Source organism: Pongo abelii, chromosome X (assembly GCF_028885655.2).
Source record: "Pongo abelii isolate AG06213 chromosome X, NHGRI_mPonAbe1-v2.0_pri, whole genome shotgun sequence".
NCBI classification, from domain to species: Eukaryota; Metazoa; Chordata; class Mammalia; order Primates; family Hominidae; genus Pongo; species Pongo abelii.
The window spans coordinates 3,866,110-3,890,116 of NC_072008.2; the positions used below are offsets into that span (position 1 = coordinate 3,866,110).

The 24,007-nt window shown below is 48.4% G+C and overlaps 1 long non-coding RNA gene, 2 other non-coding genes and 1 pseudogene across 3 annotated transcripts; all 4 read right to left on the reverse strand.

Annotated features, from left to right (window-relative positions):
• The window catches only part of LOC103889695 (zinc finger protein 839-like), a 32,716-nt pseudogene extending 20,634 nt beyond the window's left edge, over positions 1-12,082 (reverse strand).
• TRNAI-GAU (transfer RNA isoleucine (anticodon GAU)) lies at positions 4,511-4,584 on the reverse strand. The gene has a single exon. It is a non-coding gene; the product is annotated as a tRNA-Ile (tRNA).
• TRNAI-GAU (transfer RNA isoleucine (anticodon GAU)) lies at positions 6,455-6,528 on the reverse strand. Its single transcript has one exon. It is a non-coding gene; the product is annotated as a tRNA-Ile (tRNA).
• A 6,988-nt stretch (positions 12,083-19,070) lies between the features above and the next one.
• Positions 19,071-23,695, reverse strand: LOC112130833 (uncharacterized). The gene is made up of 3 exons (XR_002913035.2): positions 23,669-23,695; positions 22,768-23,003; positions 19,071-21,858 (listed from the first exon to the last, which is right to left on the reverse strand). It is a non-coding gene; the product is annotated as an uncharacterized LOC112130833 (long non-coding RNA).
• Positions 23,696-24,007: the final 312 nt, after the last annotated feature.

The following is a 24,007-nucleotide window of genomic DNA, read 5'->3' on the forward strand; positions in this document are numbered from 1 at the left end:
TCTAGTTCAGATACCACTTCTTCAACAAAGCTGCTTCTGATTTCCTCGGCCAGAAACAATCTCCCTTTCTCTAACTACATTTATTTCTTCATCACTAGCTTTCAGGCCTTGATTAGAAGGTATCTGGGTCATGTTTTATCTCCTGTTAGTTCATAAGCTACTGAGGGGCAAAGTACACATCTGGTTTGACTTCGTGGCCTCCATGACACAGCTGGGGCTGAAAAAGTATTAGCAGAATGTGCTACAAAGGTACGTTATTGGAGGTAGAATTTATACATCTCCATCAGATTAGCTACAGAATAAGTCCCATCATGCTGCCTAATCTTGACTAAGTTTGCTTACTTTATGAAAAATATGTCATTTTTGGACTCCATTCCAAACCCAAAAAGATGTGGCCACATTCAGCAGGCTGTGCTGGGGAGAAAAAGGGCTCTGGAGAGCAGCCACACCTGAGGGATCTTTGGCAAAGCCACTCAACCTCCCTGCAAAATGTTGGTACAAAAACACTGCTGCGAGCTAAGCAACCCATAACACTGCCCGGCAGAGAAGAGGCTCTGCAGATGGCTGTCCCGGGATGGCTTCTTGCAGCCTTTGGACCCAGATCAAAGTCCAAAAAGGTCGAGTTACCCAAGGTCACACCTCTAGATAGTGTGGCATTTGGGCAGAATCATACTTCTCTTCCTAAACCTTGGCAAGACAACTCTCCACTCTTGATGATCAACTGGATACAACAACCCCAGGCAGCTAAAATCACGAGTGAAGTCGAAAAACCTCAGGAGTGAAGATCGCTGATTCTATTCTCTAACGCATCTCTTCTAGTGGAAAAAGCCATCTTCTTTTGGCAATTTTGGGATAAGACTAATTTTATTTACAGTCCCAGCAATGAAATGAGATGGAATTTTACACACGCCGTGTAGGAACCCTGGGAGGACGAGAGTACCCACCCCAAAAGCATAGTATCTGTATGCAAAAACAGAGAGAGAGAGAGAGAGAAAGAAAATGCCGAGAAGCAGCAATGAAGAGAAGAAAATGCTGGGCCGTGGTACTTGCTGTCTCTGAGACCTGAAAAGCTCAGTTGGTTCCTTTTAATTCATTCAGGTCTCAGGGGCAGCGTCCGGCCTACGGGACCATTCACTCTAAAGCGGCCCCCCTGTCCCTCCCAGAACCTGCCTGATGTTCGTTCTTCGAGTGTGTCGAAGGCTGCACCTCCTGCACTTAGGTGGGAGTGCGGGCAACCCCGTCTCTGAGTGCCCCACAAAGGCTGAACGAGTGGTCAAAGGCGTGTAAGAGCTAGGCAGCACAGGGGAGCCCCGGGCAGGGCTGTGGAGGCAGAGAGGGCACGACGGCGTCCCAGGCAGAGGGCCCAGCGTGAGCATCGGCTCAAGTGAGGCTCCTGGGGTGAAAACGCCGGGGTGGTGGCAGGTGGGGGCCGAACGCCGTCCCTAAGGAGCTCAGCTTCGGGACACCCTGAGTCTTGACCGGGGCCGGGTACTGGCCACCCCCGCCAAGCAGCTAACCCCGCCGCGGGGCCTCGGCCCCCTCCGGGCCTCAGTTTCCCCATGTCCCTCCCGGGGCCTCACCTGGGGCGGCAGCAGGCGTGGCGGGCACGGGGGCTCGGCGCCAGGGTCCCGCTGGAGGGCGGCCTGATGGGCCGCGGCGGCGGCAGCTGCGCCTTCGTCACCTGCTTCAGGACCCGCCGCAGCTGCTCGGGGCCCAGCGGGGCCACACGTGCAACGCTGCCCTGGCCTGGAGAAGCCTGGCCGCCGCATCCGCCATGGCGGCTGAAGCGGGGACTCCAACCTGGGTCACTGTGCCTCACCTGGGAAAGCGGCGGGCTACGAGTGCCCCGCAGGCCAAGACACCTCGGAAGGCGACCCTGCCCGGCCGGGACAGCCGCCGCGGCGCCTAGGGCCGATCAGCACAGCGGACCCACCTTATTTTCTCATTGCCTGTCACGGATGTGTTTAACACTCAGATGTCACCTCCTCCGGGAGCTGTCCCGGATCTCCCAGGCGGAGGTCTTTGAGGTTCCAAAGCCCCTGACCCAAAAGTTATCACATTCTTTGAGGTTCCAAAGCCCCTGGCCCAGAAGTTATCCCATTATCCACGTGTTCTGACGTCATCGTGCATCCAGATCAGCGGAGGATCCCGCCTGGATATGCGGAGTCCTAGGTCCACCAGCAAACGTTTAGGTTTATAAATCTGGGAGGGGACCCAAAGTTTGAATTTTTAACAACAGTACCTCCCAACCCCCAAACTGTTCCCATGTCACCCTACCGTCTCTCCCCTCACCCACCCAGACTGCGTGTACCTTGAAGGGAGACACGATATGTTACTCATTCGGTGCCCATTACAGGCCCTGCCCAGAACGCACGCTCAAGGCATGAAAGATGGATGGATGCATAGAAACCAATAAATGAACGGGTGAACAAATCAATGAACCCACCCTCTCCACGTCAGTCCCATCCATCCAGCCCCAGTGCCCCGTGTTCTTCAGCCCGATCGCCTCTTACAGGGTCGAGGCTCTGTGCACCCTCCCCACCGAGTCTTGTAGCTGCAGGTGTGTACACATGTCCCAGTCCCAGTTCCTCTCCCCAGGGAGCGTAGGAGGTCCACTGGCCAACAAACACTTATTAAGCACCTGGTGGGTGAGTCGCCATTCCCTCCCTGTGGGGTACCACAGGTCTAGCTGGCGAGAAGGAGGAAACCGGCATTTGCAGCACGGTATGATGAGTACCATGAAGCCAGGAAAGGTAAGGCCGGGGGGCCAGGCTGGTGTCAGAGAAGGTTCTGGAACATCACCATCATCCTCATCAATACGTCACATTCACGATGCTCCCCGCTATTTTTTAATGGTGAATTTCATATTATGGGTATCTTACCACATTTTTTTTTTTTTTTTTTTTGAGACAGGGTCTCACTCTGTTGCCCAGGCTGGAGTGCAGTGGCGCGATCTCAGCTCGCTACAACCTCGACTTCCCGGGCTCAGGTGATCCTTCCACCTCAGCCTCTGGAGTAGCTCGGACTACAGGCATGTGCTACCATGCCCAGCTAATTTCCGTTTTTTTTTTTTTTTTTTTTTTTAATAGAGAGAGGATCTCACCATGTTGCCCGGGCTGGTCTCCAACTCCTGGGCCCAGATGATCCACTTGCCTCGGCCTCCCAAAGTGCTGGGAATTACAGGCGTGAACCACTGCGCCTGGCCCGAGTCAGTCTTTCCTAGTTCCTTCCCAAGAAGGGATTTACGACAACTGAGTTCTTTTGAGATCTTTTGGGAAGCTCTGCTTTTCAGCAGATAAGAAATTTCAGGAATTCAAATGCCTTCTGCTCAAAATAATTTTCACGCCACCGTGGCACATTCTAAACCCCTTCGAGTTCAGGAAACTTGAGGGCAGCAACCTCCACCGACTCCTCCGTGCTCTGTCCCTGCATCTAACCCGGCGCGACTATTGCAAGATGTGACATCCAACTTGTGTACAGGTTTCTATTTCAGGTGTCAGCCGACCCAGGCTCTCCTAACGTTGCTTATAGTAGCAGCAGCGCCGTCAGCTGGCGTTTATTGGGAACTTTTACTACACCCTGGGCACTTACCAGCCTTTGAAGCCAGTAGTCCGTAGATTTTGAGCAGCTACTGATTTAGGCCAGAGTTAGTAGAGGTTTCCACTGGAGAGTTTTCAAAAACAGGTGGAGCCCCTGCTGGATGCTGACAGAAAATGGCACTGATCCTACGCAACTGGCTTTGTTCAACAGAGCACACCTGACCACCCCGGAAACCTGAACCACCAGCGAGAAATTCATCCACTTGCTCTGGCTGCAAAATGCAGAACCAAGAGGAAGAAATGTGAAGCCTAAAATGTCTCTGAAAAGAAACGGGGGGGGGAGGGGGGGTAGAGCAAGAGAAGGTTTCCAGAGGCTTCCACAACCAGAACGCCTCTCTAAAAACATGGCAGTCATCTACTGGCTGGTCACTTTCTCCATGTGGCTTGGGATTTGTGTCTCACTTACTGTTTTGCTCCCCGCCTAGAACGGTGCTGGGCATGCAGTAGCCCTACATACCATCTGTGGAATGCGCTCATTCCAGACCTGGATTTTCAACCCTAAGACTTCCCCGCAAGGCGGCCAAGGGAACACGAGGCGGTGACATCGGGGAGCACCTGTCTTCACTGGGCGATTCCTCCAGGGGAGCCACAGCCTCAAGAAGCGCGGGGGCGGCGGGGCTGGGGGCTGAGGGCCGGAGATGTGGATCGTTTTGGATGTCCTGAGTGCCCTGCAGGTGGCGGAGAGTGCAGGGACTCGGGTGCGGAGCCACCGCCCCAGCGCATGCCTGGTACCTCCCGCTCTCCCCAGCAGGCCGCCCTCGACAACCTCTGGGCGCGGAGACCAAGAGATCCTGCAATTCGCTCCTACCCGCACACCGCTCACAGTACCCGAAAGGCGCATTTTTCACACACCGTTGTAGAAGGAGTTCATTGCGGGGTGGCGGCGGAAAAAAAAAAAAAAGCCAAAACTGTGGTCGGTGCGGGATTCGAGCCCGCGACCTTAGTGTTATCAGCACCACGCTCTTACCAACTGAGCTAACCGACCGCCTGACGCCACAGTGCCCCTGGAGCGTATAACAGGGCTCCACGTTCGCGCCAGTCCACGAGGGATTCCCTGCCAAGCCCGCGTGCCTCTGGCTGCCTTCCGCTTTGCCCGAGCCGCGGGGACTCCGGTGAGGAGCCACCGCCCCAGCGCTGGCAGGGTTTCTCCTGCTCCTCCCTGCCAGGCTGTCCTCGACAACCTCTGGGCCGAGTCCAAGAGATCCCGCAAGTCGCTCCTGCCCGCATGGGGCTTACAGAACCTGAAAGGCACATTTTGAAAGAGAGTTGCAGAAACAGTTCATGGGAAAAAACAAAGAAACAAACCAACAAAAAAACTGGGACTAGGGCCGGTGCGGGGATCAAGCCCGCGACCATGGCGGTATCAGCACCACGCGCTCACCAACTGAGATAACCGACCGCCCGACCATCTAAAAGGGCTCCGTGTTCGCACCGGCCCGCGACTGATTCCTTGCAGAGCCCGCGCCACTGGCTGCCTCCCGCTTGGCCCCAGCTGCGACTTTTGACCGCCTCACTGTCATCCCCATTGGGTGGATGCAGAAACTGACTTCAAGGAGACTTCTAGGAGACTTCAAGGAGGAGAAGGGAGGCGGCTTCCTACAGGGAACCGCAGGCTTCCACAGGGAAAATGCAAATTGCACATGGGAGGCTTGGCTCTGCAGTGAGGTTTTCAAACATTCCCATTCAAAGCTGTTTTTAACTCTTGAGAATCCTGCGGCCTGGCAACTTCGTGTATCAAGAGCCTTTCGGCATGGTTAAATCTAGCTCAGAAAACACAGAAAACCAAAGGCCAAAGAACCACCGAATTCCCTATTGCCCAAAAAATAATGGCTGCAGGGGTCTCGACCTCCTTCTGGTCGAGTTTTTTTTTTTTTTTTCTTTCACTGTACACGTGTATTTCTATATATATACATGGAATCCTTGGGCCGGGAGCGGTGGCTCATGCCTGTAATCTCAGCACTTCGGGTTGGATAGATAGATAAATACATACATACATACATACATACATAAATGGAACCCAAAGCCTTGTTTGACACAGTGTATTTTGTCTTTCTTTTCGCATTTAATATTCTATCATGAAGCATATCCCTAAATAATTGCAAATGTCATTTCAAATGATTCCTCAGTGTTTTGAGTGGACAAAGTATAGCTCTCTCCCATCTTTCTTTTTCTTATTTATGTTTAAGTGTTGGAAAAATGTATTCAATTGCTGTCGCTTAATTGAACACATGAATAAATGAAATGGTGCAGGGTAGAAGGGTTGAAACAGCTGCTGGGTGGACAACGATAGTATCTGTATTCAAAAAGAGACAGAGAGAGGAGAAAGAGAGAGACAGAAAGAGAGACAGAGACACAGAGAGAGAGACAGAGACACAGAGAGAGAGACAGAGAGAGAGAGAGAGAAAGAAAATGCCGAGAAGCAGCAATGAAGAGAAGAAAATGCTGGGCCGTGGCACTTGCTGTGCCTGAGACCTGAAAAGCTCAGTTGGTTCCTTTTAATTCATTCAGGTCTCAGGGGCAGCGTCCGGCCTACGGGACCTCAGGAAGCGCGGGGGCGGCGGGGCTGGGGGCTGAGGGCCGGAGATGTGGATCGCTTTGGATGTCCTGAGTGCCCTGCAGGTGGCGGAGAGTACAGGGACTCGGGTGCGGAGCCACCGCCCCAGCGCATGCCTGGTACCTCCCGCTCTCCCCAGCAGGCCGTCCTCGACAACCTCTGGGCGGGGAGACCAAGAGATCCTGCAATTCGCTCCTACCCGCACACCGCTCACAGTACCCGAAAGGCGCATTTTTCACACACCGTTGTAGAAGGAGTTCATTGCGGGGTGGCGGCGGAAAAAAAAAAAAAGCCAAAACTGTGGTCGGTGCGGGATTCGAGCCCGCGACCTTAGTGTTATCAGCACCACGCTCTTACCAACTGAGCTAACCGACCGCCTGACGCCACAGTGCCCCTGGAGCGTATAACAGGGCTCCACGTTCGCGCCAGTCCACGAGGGATTCCCTGCCAAGCCCGCGCGCCTCTGGCTGCCTTCCGCTTTGCCCGAGCCGCGGGGACTCCGGTGAGGAGCCACCGCCCCAGCGCTGGCAGGGTTTCTCCTGCTCCTCCCTGCCAGGCTGTCCTCGACAACCTCTGGGCCGAGTCCAAGAGATCCCGCAAGTCGCTCCTGCCCGCATGGGGCTTACAGAACCTGAAAGGCGCATTTTGAAAGAGAGTTGCAGAAACAGTTCATGGGAAAAAACAAAGAAACAAACCAACAAAAAAACTGGGACTAGGGCCGGTGCGGGGATCAAGCCCGCGACCATGGAGGTATCAGCACCACGCGCTCACCAACTGAGATAACCGACCGCCCGACCATCTAAAAGGGCTCCGTGTTCGCGCCGGCCCGCGACTGATTCCTTGCAGAGCCCGCGCCACTGGCTGCCTCCCGCTTGGCCCCAGCTGCGACTTTTGACCGCCTCACTGTCATCCCCATTGGGTGGATGCAGAAACTGACTTCAAGGAGACTTCTAGGAGACTTCAAGGAGGAGAAGGGAGGCGGCTTCCTACAGGGAACCGCAGGCTTCCACAGGGAAAATGCAAATTGCACATGGGAGGCTTGGCTCTGCAGTGAGGTTTTCAAACATTCCCATTCAAAGCTGTTTTTAACTCTTGAGAATCCTGCGGCCTGGCAACTTCGTGTATCAAGAGCCTTTCGGCATGGTTAAATCTAGCTCAGAAAACACAGAAAACCAAAGGCCAAAAGAACACCGAATTCCCTATTTCCCAAAAAATAATGGCTGCAGGGGTCTCGACCTCCTTCTTGTCGAGTTTTTTTTTTTTTCTTTCACTGTACACGTGTATTTCTATATATATACATGGAATCCTTGGGCCAGGAGCGGTGGCTCGTGCCTGTAATCCCAGCACTCCGGGATAAATAAATAAATGAATGGAATCGAAAGCCTTGCTTGAAAAAGTGTATTTTGTCTTCCTTTTTGCATTTAATAGTCTATGATTAAGCATATCCCCAAATAATTGCAAATGTCATTTTCAATGATTCATTAAAAAAAAGAAAAGAAAAGAAAAGAAAAAAAATGAGATGGGGAAAGACAGAAATAGAGAAACAGAAAATGGTATGTTTTGGCCATGTCCCCACTGAAATCTCAACTTGAATTGTATCTCCCAGAATTCTCTCGTGCTGTGAGAGGGATCCAGGGGAAGTAACTGAATCATGGTGGCCGGTCTTTCCTGCGCTATTATGGTGATAGTGAATAAGTCTCATCAGATCTAATGGGTTTATTAGGGTTTCTGCTTTTGCTTCCTCCTCATTTTTTCTTGCTGCCACTATGTAAGAAGTGCCTTTCGCCCTCCGCCATAATTACAAGACTTCCTCAGCCTGTGGAACTGTTAGTCAAATTAAAGCTCCTTTTCTTCCCAGTCTTGGGTATGTCTGTATCAGCAGCGTAAAAACAGACTAATACAGTAAATAGGTACTGGGAGTGGGGCATTGCTGAAAAGGTACCCAACAATGTGGCAGCGACTTTGGAAATGGTTAATAGGCAGAGGTTGGAACAGTTTGGAGGGCTTAGAATAAGGCAGGAAAATGTGGGAATGTTTGCAACTTCCTAGAGACTTGTTGAATGGCTTTGGCCAAAACGCTGATAGCGATATGACAATAAGGTCCAGGCTGAGGTGGTCTTAGACAGAGATGAGCAACTTCTTGGGAACTGGAGCAAAGGTGACTCTTATTATGTTTTAGCAAAGAGACTGGCGGCATTTTGCCTCTGCCCTAGAGATGTGTGGAACTTTGAACTTGAGAGAGATGACTTAGAATATCTAGCGGAAGAAATTTCTAAGCAGCAAAGCATTCAAAATGTGACTTGGGTGCTGTTGAAAGCATTCCGTTTTAAAAGGGATACAGAGTATAAAAGTTTGAAAATCTGCAGCCTGATGATCCAGTAGAAAAGAAAAATCCATTTTTTGGGGGAGAAATGACAGCCAGCTGCAGAAATTTGCATAAGTAGCAAGGAGCCTAATGTCAATCTCCAAGACCACGGGGAAAATGTCTCCAGGCCATGTCACAGACCTTCACAGCAGCCCCTCCCATCACAGGCCCAGGAGAAAAAAGTGGTTTTGTGGGCTGGGCCCAGGGTCTCTGTGCTGTGTGCAGCCTAGGGACTTGGTACCCTGGGTTCCAGCTGCTCCATCTGTGACTGAAAGGAGCCAACGTAGAGCTCAGGCTGTGGCTTCAGAGGGTGGAAGCCCCAAACCTGGGCAACTTCCATGTGGTGTTGAGCCTGCAGATGCACAGAAGTCAAGAATTGAGGTTTGAGAACCTCCGCCTAGATTTCAGAAGATGTATGGAAATGCCCGGATGTCCAGGCAAAAGTCTGTGGCAGGGGTGAGGCCCTCATGGAGAACCTCTGCTAGGGCAGTGCAGAAGGGAAATGTGGGGTTGGAGCACCCACACAGAGGCCCTACTGGGGCACTGCCTAGTAGAGCTGTGAGAAGAAAGCCACCGTCGTCCAAACCCCAGAAAGATAGATCCACCAACAGCATGCACCATAGGCCCGGAAACACAACAGACACTCAACGTCAGCCCGTGAAAGCAGCCGGGAGGGAGGCTGTACCCTGCAAAGCCACAGGTGCAGAGCTGCCCAAGACCATAGGAATCCACCTCTTGCACCTGATGTGAGACCTGTAGTCAAAGGAGATCATTTTGGAGCTTTAAGATCTGACTGCCCCGCTGGATTTTGGACTTGCAGGGGCCCTATAACCCCTTTGTTTTGGCCATTATTCCCATTTGGAATGGCTGTATTTACCCAATACCTGTATCCCCATTGTATCTAAGAAGTAACTAGCTTGCTTTTGATTTTACAGCCTCATAGGTGGAAGGGACTTGCCTTGTCTGACTGTGGACGTTTGGGTTAATGCTGAAATGAGTTAAGACTTTGGGGGGACTGTTGGGAAGGCACAGTTAGTTTTGAAATGTGAGGATATGAGATTTGGAGGGGCCGGGGTGGAATTATATGGTTTGGCTGTGTCCCTACTGAAATGTCAACTTGAATTGTATCTCCCAGAATACCCACGTGTTGCGGGAGGGACTCAGGGCGAGGTAACTGCAATCATAGGGGCGGGTCTTTCCCGTGCTATTCTCATGATAGTGAATAAGTCTCACGAGATCTGATGGGTTTTCAGGGGTTTCTGCTGTTGCTTCCTCCTCACTCTCTCTTGCTGCCGCCATGTAAGAAGTACCTTTTGCCCTCCGCCATGATTATGGGACTTACCCAGCCCTGTGGAACTGTAAGTCAAACTTCCTGGCCGGGCGCGGTGGCTTACACCTGTAATCGCAACACTTTGGGAGGCTGAGGTGGGTGGATCACCTGAGGTCAGGAGTTCCAGACCAGCCTGGCCAACATGGTGAAGCCCCGTCTCTACTAACAGTACAAAAATTAGCCGAGAGTTGGGGCACGCACCTGTAATCCCAGCTACTCAGGAGGCTGAGGCAGGAGAATTGCTTCAACCCGGGAGGCAGAGGTTGCAGTGAGCCTAGATCACGCCACTGCACTTCAGCCTGGGCGACAGGAGCAAGACTCGTCTCAGAAAAAAAAGAAATTCAACCTCCTTTTTTTCCAAGTCTAGGGTATGTCTTTATCAGCAACGTAAAAACGATTAATACAGAGAGTAATGCATAAAGACACAGAAAGAGGGAGAGAGAGACAAAAAGAGAAAGAGAGAGAGAGAATGAGATAGGAGAAAGAGAGGGACAGGAGAAAAAGAGAGGGCCCTCTTCCCACTATCCTTCCAAAATCAGGGTTTCCTCATGACCCCTTCCTCAAGGCCTAGGTGCCAAAGAGGTCACTGAAGGAAGCAAAGTCCCCTCTTCCTCAGCAGGCCTGAAGGCTCCTGGGCTATGGCCGCTGGTCTTCCTAAGCCAGAAGCTATAACCCTGAGCCATTCGGCTTCCCAGCCCAGCTTCCTCCTGTCCAAAATGAGAGGACAAACAGGAGTTAGAGGGCCTGAGAAGTCCTGTCCCAGCAACACACCCCCCAAGAAGGCACAGGCTGACCACTGACAACTGTTTAAATCCAGCGCCCACGTTCGGCTGGGATATTCTGACCCACTCAGGGCTGCCCCATAAACCAGCGCGTGGTCCGGATCCAAGCGCACCGAGAACTGGAAACCTCTCTGTCAAGCTGCCCATTGGGGGTTAAGTTCAAAGACAGAGGACAAAGGAAACGAGATAAAGCGTCCAATACAAGAATTACCCATTTCAGACGCACAAGACGAAGAGCATAGGCGGTGTCAGGACATGTTAGGATCCGTCCCCAACTCCGCCGTCTTCATCCCCACAAAGCCACGGAACACCTGTACCCCGGAGCCCAGCTGCTCCTGCAGCCCCTGGAGAAATCTGTACATTCCCCGCCGAGGACCCTGCCGCTGGGTACACGGGGAGGCTGGCCTGAGGGACCCCGCGCCCGTGTCCCTGGGGCCGCTGCCTGGGAGAGCGCACGAGTTACCCCAGGCGAGGTGACCAACAGGAAGTTTGGTGACGTCGGACGGCCCAGGCCCCAGAGTGCTGTGTGTGCTGGGGGTGGAGGGTGGTCTCCGAGAGGAGCCGTCGGCGTTCCAGGGAAGGCACCCGCTCGGTCGGGGGACTCGCCGGGGCTGGGGGGTGCGCTCCACTTCTCCGAGCGCCCCCCAGGGAGACCCAGGGCGCAGGGGCAGCCCCGCGCTAGGATCCTGAGCCGCAGCGGCCGGGCAGGGCCCTCCCCAGGAGGCCGGCACCCGGGGCCCTTTGTCCTACGACAGCGTCCCGGCCGCGCCGCGCGCCCCTGTGGGCCGAGTCCCCGCGCGCACTCACTCACCCACGGTGACCAGCGTGTCGAAGTCCTGAAGGCGGTTGGCAGGCGGCTCCGGCGACCGCGCCTCCGGGCTGGGGCAGAGCTCGGGCGCCCAGTCCGGGGTCTCCTCTACCACGGCCGCCTGGGCCAGCCCGGGCGCCTCCATGGGGACGCACTCAGGTCCGGGGCGCCGGGCCGGGCCAGAGCGCTCGGGGAGCCGGGCTTCCGGGGACGCAGCCTCGGAGGGCGGCGCGGCGGCATCAACGGAGGCTCCCCATGCGCGCCAGGCGGCTTGTGGAGGCCACGACTCTGCCCACCCGGCCCGGAGCCCGCAAGACGCCAATGCGCCTTCCGGTGCGCGCGCGGTCCGGCGCGGCTGACAGAGCGGCGGGGACAATGGCTGGGCGGCGCTCACGGCACGAGCAGCAACGGCCCCAGGTGGGAGCAGCCGCCGGCCTCGGGGCGCGGGCACGGAGCGCCGGGAGGCGGCGGGGAAGGCGGGGGCCGCGGCCCGGACTTGTAGAGCCAGGCGGGGGCCCTGCGCATTCCCAGTCTCGCGCCCGCTGCCTCCTGCAGCTCGGTAGCCGCGTGCGCGTTGAAGAGGCGGGCGGAAGGCGCCTGGGCGACCCCTAGGGGCTGGGGGCGTCGCCTTCGCACGCGCTCCGCCCCTGCCGCGACCCAGCCCAGGAGCCGGAGACCTGGGCGTGCCCCGCCACCGTGGGCAGGCGCGGCCCTGGAGAGGTGCTCACGCCCCCTCCGCGCCCGAGGCGCCCCTCGGGTGGCACCCAGGACGGCCTCTCACCGCGACCTACCGCCCCGACCCTCTTTAGGCGCAGAGGCGCACAGGTCCAGACCCGGCTACTCAGGAGGGAGGAAACATTTTACAACCTATTCTCTCTTGTCTTTGAAGCCTGCTAGCTAAAAGCTTCATCTGCATAGTAAAACTTTGGTCTCCACCACGTCTTATCACAACCCAGACATTCCTTTCTGTGATCCCAGGTCTTCAGATAAACTCAACCAGCTGTCAACCAGAAAATGTTTAAATTCACCCACAGCCTGGAACCCCACTTCCTCCACCCCCCCCGCCCCCGCCCACCACTTCTACTTGTCTCTTTTCTGGACCAAACCAATGTATTTCTCAAATGTATTTGATTGCTGTCTCATGCCTTCCTAAAATGTATAAAACCAAACTGCACCCCAACCACCTTGGGCACATGTTCTCAGGACCTCCTGAGGGCTGTGTAACGGGCCATGGTCAGTCGTATTTGGCTCAGAATAAATTTCTTCAAATATTTTACAGAGTTTGACTCTTTTTGTTGACACCTTTTCTTAGCTACTGCAAGATGTTCTTCAGAAAAAGGATGGCGCAAACTGAGAACAAGTAAGACGTGGATTCAGAAAGTTAGGAGATCCGGTGGAGGAAAGAAGTGCAGTTGGTGGCCAGGGTGACAGCCATTCACCAGGTTCCATAGGCAAACAGTTCATGTTGGAGATGGGGTCCAAGAGATGCCAGACGGAGCCATCCAGGAAGAAAGAGCAGGAATGAATGGACAAAAAGTATGGGAGTTAGAAAAACTGATGAACTGAGGGGCACATGGTAGGCCTTTTGGAGCACTGGGATAAAATAGTTTCAGGCACTAAGTAAATTGTATATAAAAAGAAGGCAGCCCAGTGCAGTGGCTCATGCCTGTAATCTCAGCAACTCCAGAGGCTGAGTTGGGAGGATCACTTGAGCTCAGGAGTTTGAGGCTGCAGTGAGCTGTAATTGCACCACTGCACTCCAGCCTTCTAGCTTGGGTGACAGACCCTGTCTCCAAAAAATAAAAAGGTAATTACTAACTCCAGGAAAAAGGAAAGAAAGAAAACATAATCATTGTAGTCACTGGTTCATCTTTGAATATCATTGCAATGGTCATTATAATGGAAACACTGATGATTTCTTAAACCAAATATTGTGACCTAAATGTTTACAAGAATGTGGTAGGAGGGAAAGGACATTTGTGATTGGATGGAAAGGCAGGCAGGAGAGTGTCACAGTCTGAGGGGTTCTTCTTTCCTGCTGTCCCCCAAAAACCCAATGCACTGAGAACAGCAGATGTTGCAGCAAAGAGGGAGGTTAATAATTGCAGGGACAGCTAATTGAGGAGAATAGGAGAGGTTTCTCAAATCTGTCTCCCTGAAAAGTTGGAAACTATGGTTTTTCATGGTACTTTTATGGGCAGAAGGCTGGGGAACTGCAACAATTGATTGGCTATGGATGAAATCTTAGGGGTGTCTAAAACTGTCTTTGTGCAGGTGAGTTAGTTCCCAGGAGAGGGTATCTCAGGACCAGGTGGCATCTCTTGGTCTGCCAAAATGCTAAATCTGAAAAATATTTCAAAGACCATTGTTTAGGTTTTACAATAGTAATGTTATCTACCGGAGTAGTTTGGGAAGTTATACATCTTGTGATCCCTGGTTACATGACTCTGGTGCAGTGAACAACTTACATGAAAACACGCTAAGTGATGGCAGGTCATTGATTAACTATGCCTGTTCTTTAGCAAAGTTCAAGCCCCTACAGTAATTCTAACCTTGTTTTCTGAATGTGGCTTTAATCTGCAGTCAAGGAGTGGGATCAGTTTCCTTGCCTCAGAGTTTAACTCTCTCTCTCTCTCTCTCTGTGTGTATAAATATATATACACAATTATTTATTTATTATTTATTTATTTGTTATTTTTTGAGACACAATCTTGCTCTGTTGTCCAGGTTGGAGTGCAGTGGTGTGATCTTGGCTCACTGCAGCCTCAACTTCCTGGGCTCAAGCGATCCTCTCACCTCAGCCTCCTGAGTAGCTGGGACTACAGGTGCACACCACCATGCCTGGCTAATTTTTGTAAATTTTTTGTTGAGAAGGGGTTTCACTGTGTTCCTGAGGCTGGTCTCCAACTCCTGGGCTCAAGCAATCCTCCTGCCTTGGTCTCCCAAGGTGCTGGGTGACACCACACCTGGCTTCAAATTTTAACCATAAACTAACTTCCTCACACAGTTATCTTGGCTGCCACACTAGAATTAGCAAAAACAAAACAAAACAAAACAAAACAATTTAGCCTGTGAAGTTTGATGGAAAATGGAGTCAGTCACGTTAGATTTCTCACATTTGTTTTTCTTTTTCTTTTCTTTTTTTTTTTTTGATGGAGCTTTGCTGTTGTTGCCCAGGCTGGAGTGCAATGGCGCGATCTCAGCTCACTGCAACCTCTGCCTCCTGGCTTCAAGTGATTCTCCTGCCTCAGCCTCCCGAGTAGCTGGGATTACAGGCACCCGCCACCATGCCCGGCTAATTTTTTTTTTTAATAGAGACGGGGTTGCACCATGTTGGCCAGCTGGTTTTGAACTCCTGACCTCAAGCAATCTGCCTACCTCAGCCTCACAAAGTGCTAGGATTACAGGCATGAGCCACCGCGCCCAGCCAAGATTTCTCACATTTCTTATAATTCTGCAATCTCAGTTTCAAGACCAAATCCTCAATAACCATAAGGCATAAAATTGACAAATCTTGAAACTGTAGTATAAGAATATTACATAGGACCATGATTGTAAATATGAAAACAAACATTTAAAGGATTGAAATTGAATAGAGGCTGGGAATGGGACGTTTTGATACAAGGAGGTTTTTTTTAAGTACTAACTTTTTCATATTTCCTTTACAATAATCTGCTTAAACTTTAAGAACATTTGGAAAAGAAGGTGTCACAGATGTTCCCTTCCAGGCAGACATGTCTTCACTTCTTTGGTTTTACTCCTCTTCTCTGGAGAGATCATGGCGGAGCTTGGCACCGTATATATACTCATGGGGCACTGATGGCAGTGGACATTTGAGTGAGGCAGTCTTTGTTTTTTACTTTTGGAGGGTGATTGTGAAGATGAAATGAAATAACCCACATGGCAATGCCCATAATTCACAAGGCACATAAACAGGGTGTCAGGAAATATTAGCTCAGTGGAGATTCTACATTCATCTTTTCCCGAGAATGATAATGAGGGATGTTTAGTACTGAAATCAGAAAGAATAAAAACACAGGTATATCTACCTATTCTTAGATACAGCAGAAATGTGTTAGTTTTTCTCTGTCCTGGAACAGAAGCAGATGCAGAGATGCAAGTGTTAAAAACTGCATGGTAAAATAAATACTCCATGCACTTGGAGTGGCCACATTTAGCAAATAAAAATTGTAATAAATTTAAATTTCAGATAACACATTTTAAAAAGTTTTAAATTTTAATTCTATTTATTCTACTTTTTTATTTTTATTTTTTGAGACAGGGTCTCACTCTGTGGCCCAGGCTGGAGTACAGTGGTGTGATTACGGCTCACTGCAGCCTCTACCTCTTCGGGCTCAGGCGATCCCCACACCTCAGCTTCCTGAGTAGTTGGACTACAGGTGTGCACCATTTCGCTCAGCTAATTTCTGTATTTTTGTAGAGACAGGGTTTCACCATGTTGCCTAGGCTGGTCTTGTACTCCTGGGATCAACAATCCCCCCACCTCAGCCTCCCAAAGTCCTAGGATTCCAGGTGTGAGCCACTGCACTTGGCCAAGTAACAGATTTTTAAGTATCAGTATGCCCCATGTCATACTGGGGGCATATGGATACTAAAAAATTATTCAGTATTTATCTGAAATTCACATTTAATTGGTGGTGTGTCTTTTATCTGGAAACCTTATAGATGGCTGAATTTGCAGCTGTCATGTCACTGTTTGTGGCTTAATGAAGGAATTCATTTGCCATTTACAAAAATTCAGTACCCAGAAGGAGAAAGGGGATGCTGTTTGGAAGAACATGATGTCACTGCCAATGCTGAATTAACTTGGTGGGCTGGAATACACAATCTGTGAGCATCAGTCTCTGTTTTTGTTTTTGTTTTTGTTTTTGAGATGGAGTCTTGCTCAGTCATCCAGGCTGGCCTGCAGTGGCACGATCTCTGTTCCCTGCAACCTCTGCCTCCCGGATTCAAGCGATTCTCCTGTCTCAGTCTCCCAAGTAGCTTGGACTACAGGTGCGCACCACCATGCCCAGATAAATTTTGTATGTTTAGTAGAGATGGGGTTTCACCATGTTGGCCAGGCTGAGCCTTCAGAGGGAGTGTGGCTCGGACCGCACCTTGATTTCAGACTTCTGGTCTCTAGAAATGTGAGAATGCACATTTATTGAGACTCATTCAGTGTCTCAATTTATGGTACTTTGTTAAAACAGACCTAGGAAAATAATACTCCCAATCAGAAGGACAGAACAAACAAGTGGAATTTTCAACACAACACAAAATTGGAGGTATGTACCTTTTTTTTTAGCAGTAATTGTATATTAACTTGCTCTTCCAAAGTGATTTGGAGAATGGATAAACCCAAGTGTCGAGGATGAAAATAATGATCAATTGAACTCCAAATGGAATATAAACCAATTTCAGCCTGTCAATATAACATGGGTAATTATTTACTCTTCATGTTGATTTAATATTTGCTTTTATAGAATGAAAAAATATAGGTACACTCACAACTAGGGGCCCTAATCAATGATCATTTATCATGAGCATTTGAATTACATGGTGGTATAGTCAATGCAGCTCACAATAGTGGCTTTGAATCTGCATTGCCCCGGCCATATGACCTTCAACATATATTTTGAGGTTGGGGGAACAGGAGGAATATTTTTTACGAATTTTGTGTTTGATCCAATATGGTTGTTTTTGAAAGGGCTATGTGACCCCCTGTGGAAATAAAGTTGATTTATAGCTGAACTGGACAAGCTCTATCTATCTCTTGCAACTACTAGAGGTCTGGTCTTTGACCCATGGTCACTGGGTTTTATGAGATGTTGCTGAAAGTCTCATACTGGGCTTGGTAATTGTAGAATAGAGTGGTTCTTTGCTTTGCATGGTGGGATAAGTTTTCTTTTCTAAAATTTTTAATTTTAATTTTTAATCTTTGTAGATACATAGTAGGTGTATGTATTTATGGGGTACATGAGTTGTTTTTGTTTTTTTTGAAACAGAGTCTGGCTCCGTAACCCAGGCTGGAGTGCAGTAATGTGGTGTTGGCTCACTACAACCAGTGACTCCTGGGTTCAAGCGATTCTCCTGCCTCAGCCTCCTGAGTAGCTGGGACTACAGGTGTGCACCACCATGTAAAGCTAATTCTTGTATTTTTAGTAGAAATGGGGTTTCACCATGTTGGCCAGGCTGGTCTTGAACTCCTGGCCTCAAGTGATCTGCTGGCCTTGGCCTCCCAAAGTGCTAGAATTACATGCACGAGCCACCGTGCCCAGCCTTACATGAGATGTTTCGATACAGGCATGCAATGTGAAAGAAGCACATCGTGGGGAATGGGATATCCATCCCCTGAAGCATTTATCCTTTGAGCTACAAACAATCCAATGACATTCTTTAAGTTCTTTTAAAATGTACAATTAAGAAATCCCTTGGTCGGGCTCAGTGGCTCACGTCCGTAATCCCAGCACTTTGGGAGGCCAAGGCTAGCAGATCACCTGAGGTCAGGAGTTCAAGACCATCCTGGCCAACATGGTGAAACCGCGTCTCTACTAAAAATACAAAAAAATTAGTCAGGCGTTGTTGCACGCACTTGTTGTCCCAGCTACTCAGGAGGCTGAGGCAGGAGAATTGCTTGAACCCAGGAGGCAGAGGTTGCAGTGAGCTGAGATCATGCCACGCCACTACAGCCTGGGAAACTCCATCTCAAAAAAAAAAAAAAAAAAAAAAGAAAGAAATCCCTTGAGGGTCAATTTCTTTACTGATGGCTTGCAACTGGCCTAACCACTTGTGAAGTCAGTATGGCTTCACTATATTTAGGTGGTTCAATTCATGCATCAATATGAACTCTGGGAGCTTGCACAAGGGTGTCTCTGTATCCCAATGCTGGCCTGCGCACACACTTTTTCTCTCTCTTGCTGTGCTGTGTCCTTCAGTGTTAGATAAAAGCTGTACCACTTCACACCCACTAGGATGGCTACGATTCACAAAATCCAGAAAATAGCAGGGGTCAGCCAGGATGTAGAGAAATGGGAATCTTTGTGCATTGTTGGTGAAAATGCTCAATGGTGCAGTCCCTGTGCCAAACAGTGTGGTGGTTTCTCCAATAATTAAACACAGAGTTAGCACAGGATCCAGCAATTCCACTTCTGGGTATATACTCAAAAGAATTGAAAGCAGGGTCTCAAAGAGATACTTGTAAACCTATGTCTGTAACATTGTTATTCACTGTAGCCAAGAGGTGGAAGCAACCCAAGTGTCTATCAGCAGAGGAATGGATAAACGAAGTGTGGTCCATCCATACAATGAGACATTATTCAGCCCTAACAAAGAAGGAAATTCTGACACGTGCTACAACGTAGATCAACCTTGAGGACATTATGCTAAGTAAAATAAGCCATGCTCAAAAAGACTAATACTCTATGAGTCCATTCATATGAGGTCTCTAGAGTCATCCAATGCATAGAGACAATGGTGGGCACTGGGCACTGGGGGAAGGGAACATGGGGAGTTAGTGTTTAATGGGGACAGAATCTCACTGAGGATATTAAAAAAGCTCTGGAGATAGGTGGTGGTGATGGTTGCATAACAGTGTGAATCCACTTAATGCCACTGAACCGTGCACTTAAAAATGGTTAAAATGGTGAGTTTTATATTATGTATATTTGACCAAAATAACAGATAGGTAGATACATAGATGATAGATACATCATACATGATAGATAGATCATAGCTGGGTGATGATGATACATAAATACATAGATAAATGATAGGTGAGACAGATGATAGGTGATAGATGATAGATAGATGACAGATGGCTAGGTGATAGGTAGATACATAGATGGTAGATAGGTGATAGATAGAGAAATAGATAGATGATAGGTAGATGATAAGTAGATAGATAGATAATAGGTAGATTATACACAGATGATAGATAGATGGGTAGATAGATGATACATAGGTAGATAGATAGCCTCCAGGACAATGGGAGAATAAATGTCTGTTGTTTAAGCCCTGTAGTCTATGGTATTCTGTTATAGCAGCTTGAAATGGACTAAGACACCTCATAAGAAGAGATGAGGACACAGGCACACACAGAGAGACGACTGTGTGAGGACAAAGGGAGAACACAGAGTCTACAAGCCAAGGAGAGAGGCCTCAGGAGGAACCAGCCCTGCCCACACCTTGATCTCAGACTTCCAACCTCCAGGATTGCAGGGAAATAAATTTCTGTTGTTTAAGCCCCTCAGTCTACAGTCCCTTGTTATGGCAGCTCTAGCAAAGGCATATACCTTCTCTATCCCCTCTCCTCTGATAAATACCAATATCTCAAGAGAACTTGGAGGCAGCTGTTGAAGAGAGCTGAGCCACAATGTTGAAAGTTATTGGGTCCCTGATTCAGGACTTGAAAGAGCATCACCAGCCAACCAGAAACACACACTTTGGGCTTAACACCAGGTATTTGTTTAAAAAAAAAAAAAATACAGGCTGGGTACGGTGGCTCACACCTGTAATCCCAGCACTTTGGAAGGCCGAGATGGGAGGATCATGAGGTCAGGAGATTGAGAGCATCCTGGCTAACATGATAAAACCTCGTCTCTACTAAAAATACAAAAAAATTAGCTGGGCATGGTGGCGGGCGCCTGTAGTCCCAGCTACTCGGGAGGCTGAGGCAGGAGAAGGGCGTGAACCTGGGAGGCGGAGCTTGCGGTGAGCTGAGATCACCCCAGTGCACTCCAGCCTGGGTGACAGAGTGAGACTCTGTCTCAAAAACAAAACAAAACAAAAAAACCACTGACATTCGGTGTTCATTCACCAGCTTAAGCAGCTTATCATGGCCCTAACTAACAAAGCATGTTTTACATAACAGGTACTTTGCCCACAGTCAAGTGTATCAAGATCAAATGATGATGTGCTACACCTTTGCTGTAGATTTCTTATCAATACACTCTTTCCTTGTGTCCTCTGAGAGTCTACTTCACTGCAGGGCTGCTGCTACCAGCTGCTGTGGTCATAGCCTTGGTGTTCTTGTCTAATTAATGAGGGTTCCCATTAAACTAGACTCCAGCTGTTTTGACTTCCAGAATTGCTTTAGGAGAGTCTCTGTGGTCATTAATAAGGTGAGACCTTTTGGTTCCCAATACAAAGAGAGAAGATAATTTATTTTCTACAGTATTTTTTCCCATAAAGCTCTATATTCCATTACATTTTAAAGGGCATTTCAACAAATGATGTATGAAATGGAGAACAAAATCCGTATGGTTCTGCAGTAAAGGGCATGCAAAACTAGAGAACAACTCTGAAATGATGTGGAAAAACAGCAATCTACTTTTCTTTAAAAAAATTAAAGGCTTATGCTTCACATAAATTCATGTCAATTTGCCAGGCATTATTTGGTTATAATGTCTGAGGCATTGCATGGATTTACTGGTACCTAAAGTGTGGATTTATTCTTAAGAAGCATGCAGCTCTACAATCTAGTACAGTGAAAAGTTGGGCACTCACAAAGTTATGCAAGACAGGTTATGATGTGGGCTTAAGAAAGGTGTTGAGAGCCAGGAGTAGAGATATAGAAGAAAAAAAGTGTAATATTTTCAAGAAAGAGTAATTAGTTTGTAAGTTGAGGCTACTTTCATTGTTTTTTTTTTTTTTTAAATTTGGATGTTTTAGTCTTAAGTTTTTTGAGACAGAGTCCAGCTCTGTTGCCCAGGATGGAGTGCAGTGGTGTGAGCATAGCTCACTGCCGTCTTGAACTTCCAGACTCAAGTGATCCTCCCACCTCAGTTTCCTGAATAGCTAGGACCACAGGCATGCACCATCATGCCTGGCTAATTTTTAAATATTTTGTAGAAACTGGGTCTCCCTATGTTATCCAGGCTGGTCTCCAACTCCTGGGCTCAAGTGATCCTCCTGCCTTGGCTTCCCAAAGTGTTGAGATTACAGGCATGAGCCACTGCGCCAGGCCAACACTGTTTTTAATATATGACTTGTAAGGCAAGTTGGGGGGCATTAATTCCTTATTAAGATGTACTGAGTTGAATAAAAGCCCCTCCAACCACCAATCCCCCAAAATATATGTCCAAGTACTAGGCTCCAGAATTTGTGAATGCAAACTAATTCGGATAAAGAGTATTTGCATGTAATTAAGGTAAGATTCTTGAGATTAGAACACTCTAAATTACCCAGGTGGCCTTTAAATCCAATGACCAGTGTCCTTCTAAGAGACAGAAGAGGAGACACAGACACAGAGGAAAAGGTCACGTGGAGATGGAGGCAGAGAATGTAGTGATGTGGCCACAAGCCCAGGTACACCTGGAGCCACCAGGAGCTGGAAGAGGCAGGAAGGAACCTCTCCTAGAACCTCCAGGGGGAGTGCCCCCCTGCCCACACCTTGATCTCAGATTCCTGGTCTCCAATACTGGAAAAGAATAAACATCTGTTACTTTAAGCCATCCAAATTTTTGTTATTTGCTATGGTATCCATAGGAATTAAAAACCTATAGTTATGAATTTTATGTTGCTGTCAAAAGGCTTCTTCTAGGACAAGTAGATATTTCACCTAGATAGTTGTAGCTTTTTCTCCTTTTCATTGGGATCAGAACTCAGTTGATGTCCTCCATCCTCCTATCTCAATATTGATTTTACTTACTCTTTAATCCTAACAGTGAGCCTTTTTATATTGCTTAGTTAAATATCAATGTCTTTCTGGTCAACATGAGACCAAAAACCTTTTTACCTTGGGCCTGAGAAAGAGCAGTATTTCTCCTCCTCCTCCTCTTCCTCTTCTTCCTCCTTCTTCCTTCTTCTTCCTCTTTTTAGAGATGGGGTCTCTCTCTGTTGCCCAGGCTAGAGTGCAGTGGCATAATCCTAGCTCGCTGCAGCCTCAAACTCCTGGGCTCAAGTGATCTTCTGGCCTCAGCCTGCTGAGTAACTGGGACCACACATGTGCGCCACTATGCCCTATTTTTTTTTTTTTTTTTTTTACTTATTTATAGAAATGAGGTCTCACTATGTTGCCCAGGCTGGTCTCATACTTCTGGCCTCAAGTGTTCCTCCTCTTTGGCCTCCCAAAGCACTGGGATTACAGGTGTGAGCCACCATGCTTTGGCATGGTGGGGTATGCAGTAGGAGAGCAGGGATGGTGGCAGTGTCTCCATATGTACTCTCACAAAAACTGGTGTGGGCGGATACTGGATGCCTACTTATTTAGGGGCATCTAAATTCCTGTGCTAAATTAGAAAATAGAGGCAGCTCTTGAAAGGAGTGATGGTGTGAAGGAGAGATGCTTGGACCAACCACCACACAACACTTATAAATAATTGATAACCTTGGTTTTAATGCCACGTCCTCTTCAACAGTTGTTGGTTGAAATGACACATGATTCCAGGTGAGCTTTTCCAGATAAATTGCCCTGGAACTTCAGACTTTGTCGGGTGAATCGATGTGAAATTTCAGAATGGGCTGGAATGTCTAAGATGGGCATATCCAATATTCAGCTCAGTGTGGGGAAACTGGTGGTGGCCAGGGCTGGTTGCAAGCTGAGTTGTAGGGGTGACAGTTCACCTAAGAAACAAAAAGACATGCAAGTCTTGGTTCATGAGGAGTGATTTCACAGACAAATAGTGACCATGGAAGTCAATGTTGAAAAAACAAATAGATTCATGGCATAAGGGTGCAGGTTTGTTACATGGATATGTTGCCTAGTGGTGGGGATCGGCCTTCTGTCCCCTAAACAGTGAACATAATACCAGATAGGTAATTTTTCAACCCTCATCCTCTCCCACCTTCCCCCTTTTAAAGGTGTCCAGTGCCTGTTATTCCATTCTATAGATCCGTGTGTACACATTTTTAGCTCCCACTTGTAAGTGAAAACATGTGGTATTTGATTTTCTGTTTCTGAGTTATCTCACTTAGGATATTGACCTGCAGCTCCATTTATGTTGCTGCAAAAGATACAGTTTCATTCTTTTTTATAGATGCATAGTATTCCTTGGTGTGTGTATACCACATTTTCTTCATCCAACGAACACTTAGGTTCATTCCACGATTTTGCTATTGTGAATTGAGGTGCAATAAAAATGTAAGTATAGGTGTCTTTTTTGATAATTTCTTTTCCTTTGCATAGATAATCATTAGTGGAGTTGCTGGGTCAAAGGGTAGATCTATTTTTAGTTCTTTGGGAAATCTACATACTGTTTCCTATAGAGGTTGTACAATTTACTTCTCACCAACAGTGTATAAGCGTTCCCTTCTCTCTGCATTCTTGCCAACATGCGTCTGTTGTTTTTGGAAGTCAATGTTTTTCTACAAGACCTTCATATTGGCTATAAATAAAAGTGATACCTTGGAAGAGAGTCTATTTCTGGACAGCCAGAGAGGGAAATGGGAATGATCAGGAAACATACTGGGATTATAAGAGAGCTTCATTATTTTGGTCTGGCTTGAGTCTGTAAATGGAGTAGCCTCTTAGGGGAACAAAATTTCCTCCAATTGTAATGGTAGTTGCCAGAAGCAATAACAGTGAAAGAGCCATTTAAAAAGTCAAAACCAGAGGAATCATTTGACTA